We start from the raw sequence: 19,303 nt of genomic DNA, 5'->3' as shown, positions 1-19,303 counted from the left end.
CGATATCATTTTTTGTGTTCCACTAAATTTGAGGAAATATCGACCATTGTGTTTTTCAGTTTTTGTACATAACAAAGGTCGTTTGGACAAATCGGTTTGTGTTGCATCACTTTCTTCATTGCTTTTGTCAAATAATTTTTCAACTTTTCTTGCTGCACTCATTTCAACAGTCTGCACATCTGCTCTGTCCATTTGATAAGTGCAACTGGAGTAAGTTTTAAGGTATTCACTAACCCATAGATCCAGAAACGAATTTCTGACAATGTCTCCGACTTGTGATTTGACAACAACATGATTGTCATTTTCGGCGGGTTTTGCTATTATGTTGAAATCGGTTTCCACATGACCCTCATCATTTGTGAAAAGTCGCACTTCGTAGTCATCGATTATATCAGAATCTGAAATGTAATCTACCGTGTATTCGATTTTATTTCCATCGTCATCTAGAAAATCGGTTCCATCGGGATTTTTTGCGTATAAAGTCATTTATGTAATTAAGACACATTAAAATTGTTTGTATTTAATCGAGTATCTATATGTTCTTGGATTGCCTGCGTTGAAATACAATCCCAATGTGTATTCAGGGAAGGCTCTGTTGATGTTGATTATGGTGTTTGTACGTGATGACAAATCGACGGGATAAGAAGGTTGTCTTCCTGCGTTAGAAAATTGCAATCTGTGATTGGTGGAAACAGGGTATGTACTGTCAGAAAAAATGGTTATACTTTCGATATACATTCCCGGGAAACTCATCAAAGTACTGCTGAACCAAGTCAAAATGCAAAATCCATGAGAAACTGTCGATCTTGAAGTGGTTCCTCTTATGATCGATGAATACGAATTGCTCCTGAGATATGATACATTAACGGCGTCATTGAATGTTGTTGGTTGTGCTAAATTTGTGATTTTTTTGTTGTTCATGTCGATTGGTACATGCATTTGAAATTCATTGTTGGCAACCTCATAAGCTTTTTCATAATCATATATGGTAAAATCGAGATAGTTTTTCGCTTCACCTTTTATACCATAAATAATTGCATACAATTGTAGCAAATCTGGACTAAGGTTGTCATATAAGCATTCTATTGTTGTATATAATCTTCTTTGAACGAATTTAGACGTGCCGTCTGGTGAAAGATTTAATACAGTTTGGTAATATTTGTAATCGTTATTTATTTTGACTATGTTAAATCCATTGATGTGCATGTTCAGTTTGTCAAAAGTCAATTTTGTTGAATTGAACTCTTCATCATATATTGCATCTTTGGGAAAAATTATCTCAAGACAAATGGTATATTGATTCGAAAAATTCTTTTCTGTCAATGTGTATAGATTGAAATCGAATCGTCCTTTAAAGAGACTAGAACCATCGGTTGTTTTACGTACTTTGAATGTAATCGTCGATTTGTTATTGAGATGGGGAGAATCATTATAGGTTATCAATCGAACGTCTTGAATACCAAAATCTGAAGTAAATTCGTCTGCGTCCTCCATTGCATACGCCAAAACATTATTTCGATTTTCATGTGTGCTTATAAGACTCTCCGCTATTTTTTGGTCTGTATATTTATTGTTTTCGGTGGAAACAGTTGCAAGACCGTCATTCACTTGCTTCAAAGTTATGGCATCTTGATTATGTGTGGCGTTTACGAGATTTGTTATTCGTTGATTATTCATGTCAAGATTTGAGGTCATCTTATTGGATCCATCCAATCTTAAACATCTTGAAAACTTATTGTCAACGTAGCTTTTTCGAGTGACATCAAACGAACTTCTAGGAACACCGCAATTGATGATCCTTTTTTGAGACATGTCTAGATCAGAAGTCATTGTGTTACTGCCGTCTCGTAAAATGACTTGATTTATATCTGGCTTTTTACCTGTTTCATCATCGACATATTTTTTAATTGTCCATCCACACGTGTGTGTAAGTGTCCACGCGTATAGCTGTGTGATGCAGGTTATGTGGGCTATACGCGTGGACACTTACACACACGTGTGGATGGACATAAACAAAAGGCATCTTCAGTATATAAACACTATCACGAACAGCACGGCGAAGTCCCAAAAGACCTACTGAGGCGATTTAGCATTCTGAAAAAGTGTAGAAATAAGTTTGATTGTTTGGTGAATGAAATGCTTTTCATCAGAGACCTAAAACCCACTCTGAACGTGCAAAGCGATTCAATTCGCGCAAAAGTATTTATATAATTAGCTTCAAACACTGTATGCTAATTTCACGTTACACCTCGCCGCAAACTATGTAATTTTTATTTCTCCTTGACAATGGCGTCATGAAGACACCGAAACGTCGGTTTTTATCGTTAATTTTTGCCTGTCTTTGCATTTTACCATTTGCCATCAATATATCAGCTCCATCCAAATCTAAATCGTCTGTCATTGATAAACTGCCATCTCTTTTCAGATAATGATCCAAATAACGCAAATTGACACAGTCTTTACTGTCTACAGGATCGGCAACATCTATGATCCTTTTGTCATTAACGTCCCAATTGGCAGTCAAACCCACAGATCCATCCTTTTTCAGATAATCACCAAGTGAAGAAGAATTGGCTTTCGAATCGAGTTGTTTTTTGTTGACAGCATCGTTTTGTAAAGTACCATCAGCTAAATTCATTATATTTTGATTTTTCATGTCAATAGGATTTTGTATTTCAATGTTCCCAGTGTTGGTGTTCAGATCTGCATAAAAGGCTTCAAGTTGTAGATGTGTTAATACATCAGTGGTTCCATGCCTTCCTGGTGCAACATTTTGGATTCTATTGTTGCCCATGTCGAGAAGACCTACCATTACACTGCTTCCATCCAATTTTAATGTCTTTGAAACCTCTGAATCAACATAACTCTTAGTGGTTGCGTCGGTATTCGCTTGTGGTGAATTTACATTTCTCAATTTTTTATTCTGAATATCATAATCACCGTCATCAGTGAGTTTAAAACCGACACCAGGTAATCCTTTCACTATTTCAATGATTTTGTCATGCGAAATAGTGTCTTCAGGTAATTTACCGTTCGAGTAACTCATATGTATATGGGTTATATTGTTCCATCGAAGTTCATTGTCGTAAATTTCCGTGGCTTATCGATATATATGAAGCTGTAAGGATCACCAGTTGCTTTTTCGTATAATTGTTTTGACACATTGTTTTCTCTGCAAATAAGCGATGTTTCGTTGTTGCTTGGAAATTCATAAATAGCAAAATGTGAGCAGTTCAATCTGATGTCTTTTGGAGTTTTATAATATGATTGACTGAGATAAATAACACTGCAATTTTTATGTCTTCCCTGAATAAAATAGTCAACTAATGGCTTTTGGTTTCTATCACATACAAAATCGTCAAATATTACCAATTTCTGATTTTCACTGTCAAGATCGTTTACAGGAATGATTTTATCAGTGCTTGCTTCAATAACATCATAACCAGCTTCATCACTTATTGGTTTGAACGTATCCATGAGATTCTGATACTTTGACTGCTCTAAGTTTTTTGCATAAAGGTATATTTTATCAAAGTACAACAAATTGTAAATCATATGCATCAGTGTATTTGTTTTTCCCGAGCCAGAAGGTCCACAAATGAGCATGCGGAAGCATCGATCAGGCATGAAATCATATATTTGTTTGAAATTGGATGTGACTTTATCGTCAGTATCATAATTTGGTATTTTCATTTCTATATTATATGGGCATATTATTTCGATGACAGGGTGTTCAACGTGGTGTTTAACATGGTGTTAAACGTTATTTTTTTATATATAATTTCCATTTTTATGTAACGTAACAATATAACAATAAATGAGTTTACTTAAGTGGAAAGAACTCGCAAAGAGTAATTCTGAATTAGGGGATAAGATCAATTATGTCCATAATGCAATCACAAAGCATAATATTGGTCAGCAGACCAGTCAACAGGGATTTTCAAAAGTATTCAAACCAATTACAAGTAAATTAGATGATGTTATTGACAGTAATCAGGTTTCAAGGTTGCCAAGGAAAAAACGACCACTGAAGAAAGGAGAAGTTCCTGATTACGGCATTGATATAGAGGATGAAGTTCCAGATATGAATCTTGGTGAATTATTTGAACAACCTGTTTCACCACAGCAAGAAAAACAACTTGTTCCAAAACCGCCGACATATGAAGAATCTTTACAAGATCTTCTGGAAGGAAAAAAAGAGATTCATGTTGATCCTAAGTACTTTCCTGAAGAACCAGAATTACCACCAGAATATGATGAAAATGAGGAGATAGATTATGGAATGGCTGATGAAGATATGACTAATGAGATATTGAATGATATGGAAGTACCAAATTATGATTCAGTTGAAAAAATACTGAATCTACCAGAAATGAATGACAAAAAATCCAAAGCATATCTTCGTAAAATTTTAGCCCAAACTAGAACAAAAAGAAACAGTTTGAGAGGTTATAAAGCACAGGTGACGACGCAATATAAGAAGGGCAAAATTTCAGAAGCAGAAAGACAAGAGTTGAACAAAAGAATAGACAGAGCTAAAAATGTCTTGAATAAATATCTTGAACATTATGAAACCAAATTGGGAACAATAAAAGGTTCTGGAATCAGACGAAAAAGAAAAGGTGGTAATGTTATATTTTTCAACAAACCGAAAGAACTTATAAAAAAATTGGATTTAATCGTTGGTGAGATATTGGCAGGTAATACAAGCGTTTACATGCGAAATATGGGTGTTTCTATATTGGACACATTATTGAAAACGTCGACAATCAACAGATCACAATATGGTAAATTATACAAACAATATTTCGAAATTTAATGTAGCTTTATTATATAATGCAACAAGAGATAGTTTTATCATCTCATAGTGTGAAAGATGTGGAGGACAACAAACCAGAAGATTTTACAACAAATTTTACCAGACCTATAGTTCTAGACAATAACAAGCAATATGTCATTGGTCTTAACAGAGTAATCAGCATGTCATTCACTTGGTTCAATGTCAATGCTGGATACAAAAATCAATTGATCAAATACAGCTCAGACAACGGTTTAACTTTCAAAGACATCACCATTCCAGCCGGTGTGTGGAATTATACAGATTTCAACACATACATAGAAAATCTGACAGGATACAAAATAGCTGGTGACAAGTATACGTCTCCGATAACTATTGAATTCGATGACACAACATTTAGGGTTACGATTGTATTGGCTGATAAATACCAAAATGATTTGAGAGCAAGTAATTTCAATGACCTGATAGGTTTTGATAAAAAGATATCGGCAAGTGGAACGCATATTGGATCGAGAGTGCCGAATCTTAGTCAAGACAGAAATACTCAATATTCATTGTGATTTGATCAACAAATCACTTGTAGACGGCAAAGAAACAGACATCATTTATTCATTCTCAACCAGTGTACTAAAACCAAGTTACTCCTTCACCCTCGAACCGCTACGAGTCACATTTAATCCAGTTAATAAAACTACGATTTCATCAATCAGAATCAAGATAACCGATGGAAAAAAAAGATTGGTGAATCTGAATGGAGCGGATACGTCTTTTTCACTGATTTTGAAAAGCATAGAATAATATAACATAAAAGTATAAATGAAACCGTATGAATTCAAGAGGTTTTATCATCCAAAACTTGGTAGATTTGTTTTTAAACACAAAGGGTCTGGACTTATCGTTGATAATATTTTTAAACCGTTAAAGAGTGTGGCATCATCTGTTTTCAAGAAATTTGCTAAGCCAGTAGCAAAGAAGGCATTAGAATCAGGGGTTTCCCATGCAGGTGATCGTCTGGGTAAGGCGGCGGCAGAAAAGTCAGGAGACCTGATAATGAAAAAATTGGCAAATTTGAGAAAAGGAGCTACAACACAAAGGGCAATTGTTCCATCCTCACCCATTAAAAAGCGAGATGAAAGTACTGATATGATCCTCAATAGATTGATATCAGGATCAGGTGCAAAAAGAAGGCGTAGATTATTAAAATAAATGACATGACAGCAAAATTATATAATATAATAGTATAAATGGCTTTTAGAACAAGTGAATTTTTACAAAGAAATGAGTTGGTGCGTTTCCAACTTGATGATGTAATTAGAGCCCCAGCCAATGGTCAACATCAGGAGAAAAATGGATATACATTTACAATCAATGATCGATCGAGTTTTTACGATTGGTACAATGCTTATTTCGAGGTTCAGTTTCAGGTACAAAAACTGGCTGACGGTACAGCTTATGGTGCAGATCGTATAACAGTCATTAATGGATCTCATTCATTGATTGGTCATATGATGATAAAAAGCGCTGGTAAAATTGTGTACGATACTGACAATCTTCATAAGGTTGTTTTTGTAAAAAACCTGCTAGAATATAGTGACGATTTTAGTCGCTCAGTAGCAAAGAACAGTCTTTGGTATTTAGATACAAGTCATCTGATAGCAAATGCTAATCAGAATGCAGGATTTGAGGCTAGACGACTTTTAACAACGGGGAATTCTGATGTCAATAGAATCATACCTCTCAATCGTTACAGTTTTTTTGAACAGTTGGAGGATAAGATGCTGGTACCAATGCAGCTTGAATTTACTTTGAAGCTACCGGATGACAGTTCTTCTAGTTTCTTCTAGTATTGACAATGTTAAAGCAATTTTTGTATACCTACAACGAGCTAAAACAAGGAATGAAGCGGCAAATCCATATGAATTTGACACCTTTAATATAAATGCCGATCGTGCAAATGGTAGTTATTTGACAACATGCAGATTAGAATATGGTAATGGTGTCTTTTATCCCGAAGCTGAATATGATTCTGAAAGTAAAGTAAGAATCTTGAACGATTTAATGTCTTATGCAATGAGGAAAAATGATTACAACACTGGCACACAACTCAACCTAGCGAATTACAACTCTCTTTATCCTCTAATCTATTTCGATCTATCATATCAGGCAGAGAAAGTAACAAGAGATCCCAAACAGTTGATTTTTAGGTATAAACTCAATGCTAATAGTGCTGGCAACAGTCCTTTCAGCGTACATGCTATCGTTTTATATGAAGAAACAGTCGTCATTGACAAAATCGGAAATGAACTGGTTATAATGTAAAGAAGTCGATAACACCAAAAGTTGATGACTCAATGACTCTAACTGGATATTTATTAATCATATATGTTTTGTAACTGAAATTATATAACATATATTATATGACTGAACTTTACGAAATCAAAGTCAGACTTTCAGACAATCAAAAAAAGAATCTGAGTAATGCTTACCATAAAAGAGAAACAATCGTTCTGAGACTAAAGAATGATTCTCTTCATGGAAATGACACGCTTTATGTTCCAGCTACGGTAAAAAAAAGATTGGAAAAAAATCGCAAATTGGACAAAGGTATGGATATAAAACTTGCCAAGACCAATATAAGAAACCAAATTGGTGGAAGTCTTTTGAGTACCGTATTGTCACTTGGTATGAGAGCATTACCAACAATTGGTAAAACCCTAGGCTTGTCAGCTTTGTCCGGTTTAGCATCAGAAGGAGTTGGACAGGCTTTGAAAGCCATAACTGGAAAGGGTCAAAAAGGTGGTGCTATGCCATTGCCTATGATGATACCTTTCAATGCAATCAACAAATTGATACCATATTTGAATATGTTCACGACAAAACAGCAAAGAGATATTGTTAAAGCAGCTAAAACAGGATCTGGAGTTAAAATAACACCTACTAAAACACAATCAGGTGGATTTCTCGGAACACTGCTAGCTAGCATTGGAATTCCTTTGGCTTTGGATCTTGTGAAAAAGATGACTGGAAAAGGAGCACCGAGGACAGGTATACCACCTTGGTTTAAAAATGGTAATGGAGCACCCAGAATTGGAATGCCCCCTCCATTTTACAGTTATCCACCATATGTTACTGGTAATGGTAAAAAAAAAAAACCTCAACCAAAAAAAAATCAGGAAAGGGACTACTATTGGGAAAAAACTCACCATTCAATTCAATCCCAATCATAGGAGACATATTGTAAAACCAAAATTTCACAAAAACATACCTATGTCCAACCACGATCTAATCAAATGGTGCAAATATTTGAATATACCGATCAATGACGTACTGTCAAGAGATGAAAATGTTCCACATAACCATAAACAGGCGTTGTTTATCTACAATCTTGAACCAGCTTATATGTCAGGATCTCACTGGGTAGCCACTTATGTTAAGGACAATGTAATAAATTATTTTGATTCATTTGGTATGCCACCTTTTCAAGAAATGGTAAATCATGCCAAAAAGAAAAATCTGACTTTGTTACATCAAAACAATCAGATACGAAACATACAAACAACAACTTGTGGGTATTTCTGTCTCTTCTTCTTAAACGAAATGAATAAGGGTAATTCGTGTTATGATTTGTTACAAGTGTTCGATATAAATGACACAATGAAAAATGAGAGATTTATCGAACATTATTTCAGAAATATCTAACTTATATATATTATGAAATCATATTGTATTAAGCAGAAGAAGGTCACTGAATGTACTGAGCCTTCAGGTTACAAAACAACTAAAAATGGCAGACTAATGTTTTTTTGCACTTGTGCTGAATGCGGCATTAAAAAGACCAAATTTGTTAAAAAACAGGGAAACTAAATAGCCTGTCAGAGATGGCAGGCAAAGGGATTATGTCAGATTTAGGTAATACAGCAGCAGAATTATTTTTAACCAAAGGAGTACCTTATCTTGGCAAAAAAGCAGTTGAAATGGGTAGATATTATAGTTCCGAATTGATGAGAGACCCGAATTTGCAGAAAAAAGCAATAGATTATGGTTTGAGAAAAATGAATCCTCTACTTCATAAAGTCGGATCTGAAGCCCTCGATCAATTGTGGACAAAAATAAGACCCAAGAAAAAATACACAACAAACAGAAAAGATCTAGACGGTGGTGCTCTTGATATTCAAAAACAGTTAGCAAAGCTTGGAGAACTCCATTTGAGAACTCCAACGGGTAAAAAACACAATTATTGTGGTCCAGGAACAAAGCTTGAAGATAGATTGGCTTCAAATGATCCAAAATATAGAGATCCCATCAATAAATTGGATGCTGTTTGTCAACAACACGATATAGCATACAGTGAAGCTGGAGACGATCTGGCTAAAAAGCATGCAGCTGATAAAATTACGGAAGATAGTATAAAAGCAATGCCATTTAATCAAAGACCTTGGTTTGCTACACCAACAATGTATGCCATTAAAACAAAAAGAAAGCTTGGTCTTGGTGTTCCAAAAAACGGAAAAAGCCGTCGAGTGAAGAAAACTGGCAAGAAAAACTAGCAGATGAATTACATGCATCCATAAGACGCAACTTTACTCGGCGGCGTGTAATCACAAATCATATTGATGAAATATGGGCAAGTGATCTAGTTGAAATGCAACAGTTTAGTAAATGGAATAAGGGTTACCGATATCTTTTAATGGTCATTGATGTTTTCAGTAAATATGGTTGGATCGTACCATTGAAGGATAAGAAAGGCGAATCTATCACTGAAGCATTCAAATCAATATTCAAGGAAGGTAGAAAACCACAATATTTATGGGTTGATAAGGGAAAGGAGTTCTATAACAAACAATTGAAGGACTTGTTAGACAAAAATGGGATACTTATGTATTCAACCGAAAATGAGGAGAAATCCTCAGTGGTTGAAAGGTGGAATAGAACAATTAAATCCAAAATGTGGAAACAGTTTACTGTTCAAGGTAATACACAGTATTTAGATATGTTACCAAAACTAGTGAAACAGTACAACAACAGAAAACATTCAAGCATAAAGATGACACCTGTTGAAGCATCTAATAAAAGGAATGAAGGAACCGTTTACTTCAATTTGTATGGTGATACAGAAACATTGAAACAGAAACCTAAATTTAAGGTTGGTGACAAGGTTCGAATATCCAAGTATAAACGGAATGTGTTTGACAAGGGTTACACACCAAATTGAAATGAAAAGATCTCAGAGGTGAAGACATACAAGGGAGTTTTTATGAACCTGAATTATTGAAAGCTAAACAGGATATTTTTCGTATTGATAAAGTAATTCGGAGGGATTATAAGAAGAAACAAGCTCTGGTAAAATGGAAGGGATACAGTGACGATTTCAATAGCTGGATACCATTGAAAGATATTGAAAATATATAAACAGACATATGTATAATATATCAACTTAATTACGGTACTTACTGTTTATTTGCTATTCGTAGCCGAAAATATAATCTGTTTCTGGTTATGTTTAAACGCACTCAAAAATATTTAAAAATAAAATATATAGTTAATTATATAAATGGAGTTACAAAAGACCAATTACAAAAACAATAAACTAAATATAGACAGTAATTGTTACATCGACAAAAAAGACCAAATATGGTTCCGCGGCAAAGAAATAGCTTTGATACTGAACTATAAAAATACACGAAAAGCGATCAGAGATCATGTGCACGAAGACGACAAAAAATTGATGGACTTAAAAATCAAGCCAAAATCAGGGGGGAACGAAACGTTCCCCCCTTGAAAAGCCCCGAAGATGGCATAATTAAGTGCTTTTACGCAAAATCTACATTCAACAATGAATCAGGATTTTATTCTCTCATTCTTTCTTCCAAACAACCTGTAGCAAGAGAATTCAAACATTGGGTAACCAACAAAGTTTTACCATCAATCAGAAAGAAAGGATATTACAACATGAAAAGCAAAAAATTAATGATTGAAAGTGAATATGACTTGCATTGCAAAGTTGTGCAATTTATAAGAGACAAATATCCTGAAAAAGCTTTAATGATCGCTGGTCTAGGTGAAAACCAAAAATCGCCTTTAATACGCTCAACATCATGGAAAAAAAGTTACATGTCAGGACAATGCGATCTCATGCTGTTAAACCCAACAAGTAAACACAATTCTTTATGCATTGAATTTAAAAGCCCGACAGGTTCATACAATGTGTCTGAGAAACAACTTCATATGAAAAAGATGTATGAAACGAACAAATGCAAGTATCTTATGAGCAATTCTTATGATGATGTTATATTTGAAGTCATTAAACATATGGAAGAAAGTAACAAATATATTGAACGCAGATGTAGAAAAAAATATCTAAATAATAGTATATAAATGTCGACAAAAACCCCAGAGCAAATCATGGAACACATAACCAAAATTCTAACAAATCCCAAAGAATCACATCCACCTGATTTCATTGTCAATGATGACATGACTGAATATGAAAATGAAAAAATTGCAAAAATGGTTCAACAGTTAGGATATGAATACAGAACAAACGAACCACATTTAAAAAAATTTTAATATATAGTTTTTATATATGAACGGAGAAAATCTAAACAAGACTTATTTTTGTGAGATATGTGAAAAATTGATCAAACCAAAAGGAAGACCGAGATTTTATACTGATGAAGAAAGAAAACAAAGAAAAAATGATTACATGTTGCATAAAGAATGGTTTTGCAATATATGTAACAATAATAAAAATTACACTCTTGCTGGAAAGCATTGTCATTTGAAAACAAAAAAACATCATCAAAATGCTTTGGCACAAAAAGAAGCAGATAAACCATAATAAATATGACTTTTTACTGACATTTCAAGACATTCATTGATTTGGATGCGTTGAAATACTTGTCCTATATTCTTTTGAAAGCAGTTTCATTTTAAACGCACATAAAAAAGCACTTAAAAAATAATATCTATAGCAAGTATATATGAATAACAATATGTCACATTATAGTATGAATAAAAAAGATCTCAAAAAGCTCAGTAAATCTGAACTAATCAAATTGCTTCTCAAGCAAGATAAAAAACCAGTGCCAGCACCAAGGACTGTAAAACCAAGAAAGAGTGTAAAAGAACTTGTTGACTATTTTGAGAGACAGAGACTGCCGGCTCCTCCTTATGAATGGTTACAAGAAATAGAACAATTAAACAGGCCAGTTCCAGCGCCTAGAACTAAGATTGAGCAAACAGCAAAAGCATTAAAAGGTTATACAAAGTCTTATGAAATGAGTATTAAAAATGACAAAGACCCATTGGCACAACTAAATAGTACACGAAAGGCTCTTGCATACCATATCACAAGTGTATTAACATCGATGAAAGGGCTTAAGTTTGCCGAAACACTGAAGGTGACATTTGAAAAGGAAACAGGTCACGAAGAAAGAGTGATTAAAACAGCTTATTTCAACAGTCAACCCCAAACAATAACAAATGACACACAAATTGAACTGGCTTTATCTTTATCAAAACAAGAAATCTTAAATAACATTGCTGTATGGATTTCAAAGGGTTCAGGTTGGACTATTGAATCTATTAACAACCATTATCTTAATGTGGTAAAACATGAACCAATTAAAGGATCTTCTTACATTAAACTACCACATGAACTCAGAAACAGTTCTCAAAGTTTAATAAACATAAAAAACAGTGACAATGAATGTTTTAGATGGTGTCATATTCGACATCTTAATCCTCAAGACAGAAATCCTCAAAGAATAAAAAAATCAGATAAAGCATTCATTGAAAATTTAAATTATTCAGGAATTGAATTCCCAATAACCACAAAGCAGTACAATGAAATAGAAAAACATAATGAGATCAACATCAATGTATTTGGTTATGAAGAAAAACAAAAATATCCCATTTATGTATCAAAAGAAAAGTATGAAGATTGTATGAATCTGCTTCTTATAACAGAAAATGAAAACAAGCACTATGTATTAATAAAAGATTTCAACAAGTTTATGTACAATCAAACAAAGCACAAAGAGAGGAAACATTTTTGCATGCATTGTCTTCAGTGTTTCAGTTCTGAAAGAGTATTGACTGATCATAAAGAAAACTGTATCCAAGTGAATGGCACACAAGCGATTAAAATGCCAACAAAAGATGATAACATACTAAAATTCAATAATTTCCATAAACAAGTACCAGTTCCATTTGTAATATATGCAGACTTCGAAGCTATAACTGAAAAAATACATGGATGTCAACCCAATAATGACAAATCATTTACTGAAGCTTATCAGAAGCATACAGACTGTGGTTATGGATACAAGGTTGTTTGTTGTTATGATGATAAATACACGAAACCAGTACAAATTTACAGAGGCGAAAAAGCCGTTTACAAATTTATGGAAGCTATGCTAGAGGAAGTTAAATATTGTAAGAAGGTTATGAAAAAGGAATTTAACAAACCATTGAGAATGACAAATGATGATGAAAAAGAATTCCAAAAAGCAAAAAAATGTCATATATGTGAGAAAGAATACAATAAAACTGATGTGAGAGTGAGAGATCACTGTCATATAACTGGCCAATACAGAGGATCCGCTCATCAAGATTGTAACCTAAATTTCAGATTGACTGAGAAATTACCAGTTATATTTCACAATCTCCGTGGGTATGACAGTCATTTTATAATGCAAGAGATTGGTGAAATAGTCAAAGAGCATACATATACAAACAAGAAAGGCGAAAAGTGTCAAATGAATATCAATGCCATACCAAACAACATGGAAAAGTATATGGCTTTCATGCTTGGCAATCATCTTACCTTCATTGATAGTTTCCAATTCATGAGCTCTAGTTTGGAAAAACTAGTGAGTAATCTACCAAAAGAATCATTAAAATATACCTCTCAAATATACAAAAACGAAAAGCTTGATTTAATGTCTCAAAAAGGAGTATATCCATACGACTTCATGGATAGCTTTGATAAATTCAATGAAAAGCTACCACCAAAAGAAGAATTTTACAGTATATTAAATGATGAGGATATAACAGATGATCAATAAAAACATGCTCAAAATGTATGGAACACTTTCAATGTGAAAAATATGGGTGAGTACCATGACTTATATCTTAAATCCGACATACTTCTGTTAGCAGATGTCTTTGAAAACTTTCGAAAGACCTGTCTGCAATACTACAAACTAGACCCCTGTCATTATTTCACATCCCCAGGGCTTTCATGGGATGCTATGTTAAAGATGACTGACATTAAATTAGAGCTCATGACTAATATTGACATGTTTCAGTTCATTGAAAAAGGAATGCGTGGTGGAATAAGTTACATTGCCAACCGGTATGGAAAAGCAAACAATAAATACATGAAAACATATGATGAAAAGGCGCCCTCAAAGTATATCATGTATCTAGATGTTAACAATCTGTATGGTTGGGCAATGAGTCAATATTTACCAACTGGCGGTTTCAAATGGATGACTAAAAACCATATTGATAAGATAGACTTAGCCAAGTACACAGAAGATAGCAATAAAGGTTTAATACTAGAAGTCGACCTAGCATATCCAGAAGAACTACATGATTTGCATAATGACTACCCTCTAGGACCTGAAAAAATAAAAGTCAACAAAGATATGCTTTCTAATTATTGTCAAGAAATAGCCGATAAATTTAATGTATCAACTGGTTTAGTTCATAAACTGATACCTACATTAAGCAATAAAGAAAAGTACGTTCTTCATTACAGAAACCTACAATTGTACACTGATCTTGGTTTGAAAATAACTAAGTCCATGGAGTACTAGAGTTCAATCAGTCCGCATGGTTGAAGCAATATATTGACTTCAATACTGAGAAAAGAACTAATGCTAAAAATGCTTTCGAGAAAGATTTCTTCAAACTAATGAACAACAGCGTCTTTGGCAAAACAATGGAAAACATTAGAAAAAGAGTAGATGTCAGATTAGTGACCGATGAAAACAAACTATTAAAAATGGCTGCTAAACCAACATATGTTAGTAGCAAGATCTTTAATGAAAATCTAGTGGCAGTGCATAAAATCAAAGTAACACTAACCCTAAACAGGCCGGCTTATGTGGGTATGTGTATCCTAGATCTTAGTAAGACGCTTATGTATGATTTCCACTACAATTATATCAAACAAAAGTACGGCAGTGAAGCTAAATTATTATTCACAGACACAGACAGCTTAACTTATGAAATTGAAACCAGTGATGTGTATCAAGACTTTTTGAATGATAAAGACAAATTCGACAACAGTGATTATCCGCAAGATTCACAATATTTCAACACGACAAATAAAAAAGTAATCGGTAAATTCAAAGATGAAGCGGCAGGCATACCGATAACCGAATTCGTCGGATTAAGATCGAAAATGTATTCATATATGAAAGACAATGACAAAGGCGGAAAGACAGCAAAGGGAATCAAGAAGAATATCATCAAAAAGAACATCACTCATAAAAATTATAAAAACGTACTGTTTAATAATGAACAAATGCATCACACCATGAAAACAATCAGAAGCAACTTACATCAACTTCGAAGCTATGAGCTTAATAAAGTGTCATTATCTTGCTTCGATGACAAGCGGTACATTCACAATAATAGTGTGACAAGTTATGCATACGGTCACTATAAAATCTAAAAAGTTGACTGCTGACGTCACGGCACAGCAGTGCCGGTCTACATACAAGTACCGCAAGAACAATCTGAATGATAAAGTTTACTCATAAAGTTTACTCATAAAGTTAACTAAAATGTCACGTTATGGTGATTATTTCCGTTTCATTTTCTTATGCAAATATTTAAAAACACTTCATGCATGCAACTTCACAAAATAATTGCACAAATTTGAAAAGTTTCACTGAAAAATTTCACAATTGTTGAGTAAAAATGTGAAGCTTGTGGTTGGTTAAAAATCACGGGGGAACCCCCTTTCTTTATTTCCGAGAATGTCATGCTTTGTGATTTTTCTAAGAAAGTCACGCATTTTAAATAACATATAGATTTTCAAAAATATGAGATCATAAATACGAGATCAATAATTGGTAGCCGAAAATACGAGATCAAAAATATGAAACCACAATATGGAAAAACATACGAGATTAAAAGTTGGAAGCCATTAAATGGAAAGTAGTATGGAGTTGGGTTGGTATGAGAACATTTTTGCAAAAATGTGCTCGTACCCCCAAGTCTATAACTACTAACTTCAGAACTATTGATTGTCGGTTGTGTAGCGTTACCCTGAAATAAAATCATTTTCCTAGCTTGAACCAACTGACGAAATTCACGAACATTATAAACAATGCCAAGATGACGTTCACAAGACCAAGAAAACGTGCTATAGTCGCAAGCATTGTTCACAAAATGATAACCATGATAAAGTTACAAACGGCAAGTATTACTTGAGTGAACTCTCCTACGTCAGGAAGCGAACTCGCCTACGTAGGCGAGCTGACAAGTTGTAGGCGAGTTTGCACGTAGGCGAGTTGACCGGTCTTCGATGGTCTCGAAGATGCTCGTGATGAGAATCTGACGTCACGATGCGATCAGCCGCTGAAAATTGTCGGCTCGTATGGAACACGATTTCAGCAATGGCGGACCGGCGGAAAAATCGTGATTTCAGTCCGACAAATTGTGAGGTTAAAAGCATTTCTGTTGCTTTATTTTAACATGGATGTTTATTTCGGAACCCAGACTACTATTTTATGTTGGAAAAAAGTCAGAAGAAAAGGGTCGTTTTTCGTTTTATTGGCACTTTAAGAAACGCAGAAAAAGGGCAAACAAAGCCTATAAAAAGCCAGCTATCTCACTGACACAGGGCGCAATGTAACAAGCGTTCAAAAACAAAATGAACCTGGGCCCAGGTCAAACATTTAAAACCAGAAGATCACTCGCTTCTACCGCCGATAAACAAATCGGTAGAGCATAGAATTAAATTGGCGCAGATACTGAGGCCATAAGGTCACATTCAGATTACTGCTGAGAAAATCAACACTAAGAAACTAAAAAACATTATTATCAAGACCAAATATTTTCTTGGAAGGAACAGTATCACACAGAAATATAGAGATTCAAATGTAAAGCCTCATAGGGCAAAAAACCATTGCTAAATAAATCCTACAGGAACAGCCTAAAAGAAGCGTCCATTCAAATATTTACTCAAGAGAGCAAAATCATGACAAAAGGCAACAGAAACCAGACCACGTACAAGGGAGTCGTGTAGGCCTGTCAACCCTTTTCAACACTTTGTATAGTCAAACACAGTATAACTCTATTGCTTACTTTCGTGTTATTCTGGTTTGTCTGCTGGTTTTATCAGACAAACCAGAGTAACATGAAAGTAAGCAATAGAGTCGTTTGCAACTACTGTTAAGACAGAATTATGGCTTTCTGGAGGAGGTGCTGCTTATGTGTCTGAATGGCTTGAGGTGCTATCAGAATGCAGGAAAATGGCGTTTTGAGAGCACTAAATTTCAAACCCCCTAGTTTAGTTGGTGCAAATCACTCATGTAAAATCCTGGATCCACCCCTGTTCAACATCAAGTTTCCGAACTAAAGTCTCAGAGAGAGAGAGAGGATTTCAATTGAGGGAATCGGGAGGTATATGCAGGTGGCATTGAGAAAAGGCTTGCAGTTTGGCTTACGCATCTCAACACAAAGGTTTAAGATAGAAACAAACGCCCCCGCCGAACCTAAAAACCTAATAACAGTGGATGGCAAGACAGGAGCCAAAATGTAAAGTCGTTCAGTCTAGCAATCGATGTCGTCGTCGTCAGGAGCCGATCATTAGGAAGGTACAACCTAATTGTGTTTTGGAACGACGTTTTTGCACACCGAGTTATTCTTAGATTGATTTTACAGAGTCTTGCATGAGAAATAAGTACCCATGGGATTGAGAATGGTGACTCCCGCAACCCAAATGTTATTTCAGGCTTGTCTCGGCTTCATCTGTGAAATGCCGTTACGTAGACCTTGTATTAGAATTGTAGGCTCCTAGTTATGGGCTCCTGTCGTTCCTTAATTATGTCATAGTACATTGGAATAATCATACCATCAGTATCATCGTCTGCCGCATGGTGTACGCCATTGTACGCGTCATTTTTCCTTCCACGAAAGCGAAGAGTGGTATCGTTGCTTTGAGAAGTTGTCTTCTTGCGATTTGCGGGCGGCAACGTTGCCAGGAGAATGAGATAGCAGCATCCCAGCCCAGATAAGATGAGATATTTAAATATGTCACCTACTTTCACTTTCGCATCGAAAAGACAGGCAAAGGCGGAAACACGGGCGCGCGGTATCAAAAATCGTAGGTGCAAGAGAAACGATGCGATTTGAAGCAATACGCCAACAATATATGCAATTATGACAACAACGACGATGAAGCAGGGCGCAAGAAAGACCAAACGCCAGAGAAATGTTTTCGTTTCTTCCTTGCTTCTGCGGTGGAATTCCATTGAGAAAGCGATGATATCTAACCATATGAAACATCCCTTGTAATGAAAATAAATGATTAGGGGAAGCAAGCTATACACGTAAAAGACAATTGGACAATTTTGGCCAATGAGAGTGCAGAATGTAACATGATCGCCATCAAAACAGAACGGCCGTAGCCACACAAAGAGGCGAGCGAATGGGAAGATCATGAAAAGCCGAACATTAATTGGCATTTATCCGTCAAAAAGCGCTGTGCAATCCCGGAGTAGAGTTGATGTGATAGGAAATTTATCTGGCCTTAACACTATAGTGTTTTTATGGAGATTTGATCCGTTGCTTTGTGATGCGAGAGCAATTTGTGGGACGAGGTCACCGCGAGTCACCAGCCTTTCTTCTCTTTGTGAGGGGAAATGACAACTAACAACATCGCAAAAATTCGTAAGCCACAAACCTGTCTAAAACGGACCCAGTTTACGCTCCGCATTTCCGTCAACGGTATCTTCCGGTCCAGATTGTACGAGTTCGAACGTAAAACGCTTGGAAAATTGGAAAATAGGAATTTCTTTTTACGACTGGGAAGAGAATATTGTTTCCACACCAACTGCTGGAAATATGACATTTTCTTCCAAATGTTAGCGATTTATGGACGATTTAACAAATTGATGTCAGTTTTTCATCCGTCTGTCCTGTTATTGATGAATTTCGTCATAACATTGTCAAAGTAGCTGTGGATCCACGAGGCGATAGCCGAGTGGATCTGTCGACTACTTTGACAATGTTATGACGAAATTCATTGTCAATAACAGGACAGACGCATGAAAAACTGACATCAATTTGTTTTTTACAACAACAAAAGGACATAGGGGTCAAAACTAAGTCAAAACACGAGAGGAACGCGAGCCAAAAATGCGAGAAACTTCAATTTATGCCGAGAGCGGTGCCCTAACAGAAAGTAGAATCACGGAAGCCTAAAAAAGCTGACGTTTGGGGGGTGTGCATGCTGCTAGGACAGGGTTCACTGAATCACGT

General features: G+C 35.2%; 1 pseudogene; it reads right to left on the bottom strand.

Annotated features, from left to right (window-relative positions):
* Positions 1 to 18,773, bottom strand: part of LOC137993012 (uncharacterized) — a 35,945-nt pseudogene extending 17,172 nt beyond the window's left edge.
* Between the last annotated feature and the right edge of the window lie 530 nt (positions 18,774 to 19,303).

This window comes from Montipora foliosa, chromosome 2 (genome assembly GCF_036669935.1).
Source record: "Montipora foliosa isolate CH-2021 chromosome 2, ASM3666993v2, whole genome shotgun sequence".
NCBI classification, from domain to species: Eukaryota; Metazoa; Cnidaria; class Anthozoa; order Scleractinia; family Acroporidae; genus Montipora; species Montipora foliosa.
This window is presented reverse-complemented; position numbering and strand designations above follow the sequence as displayed.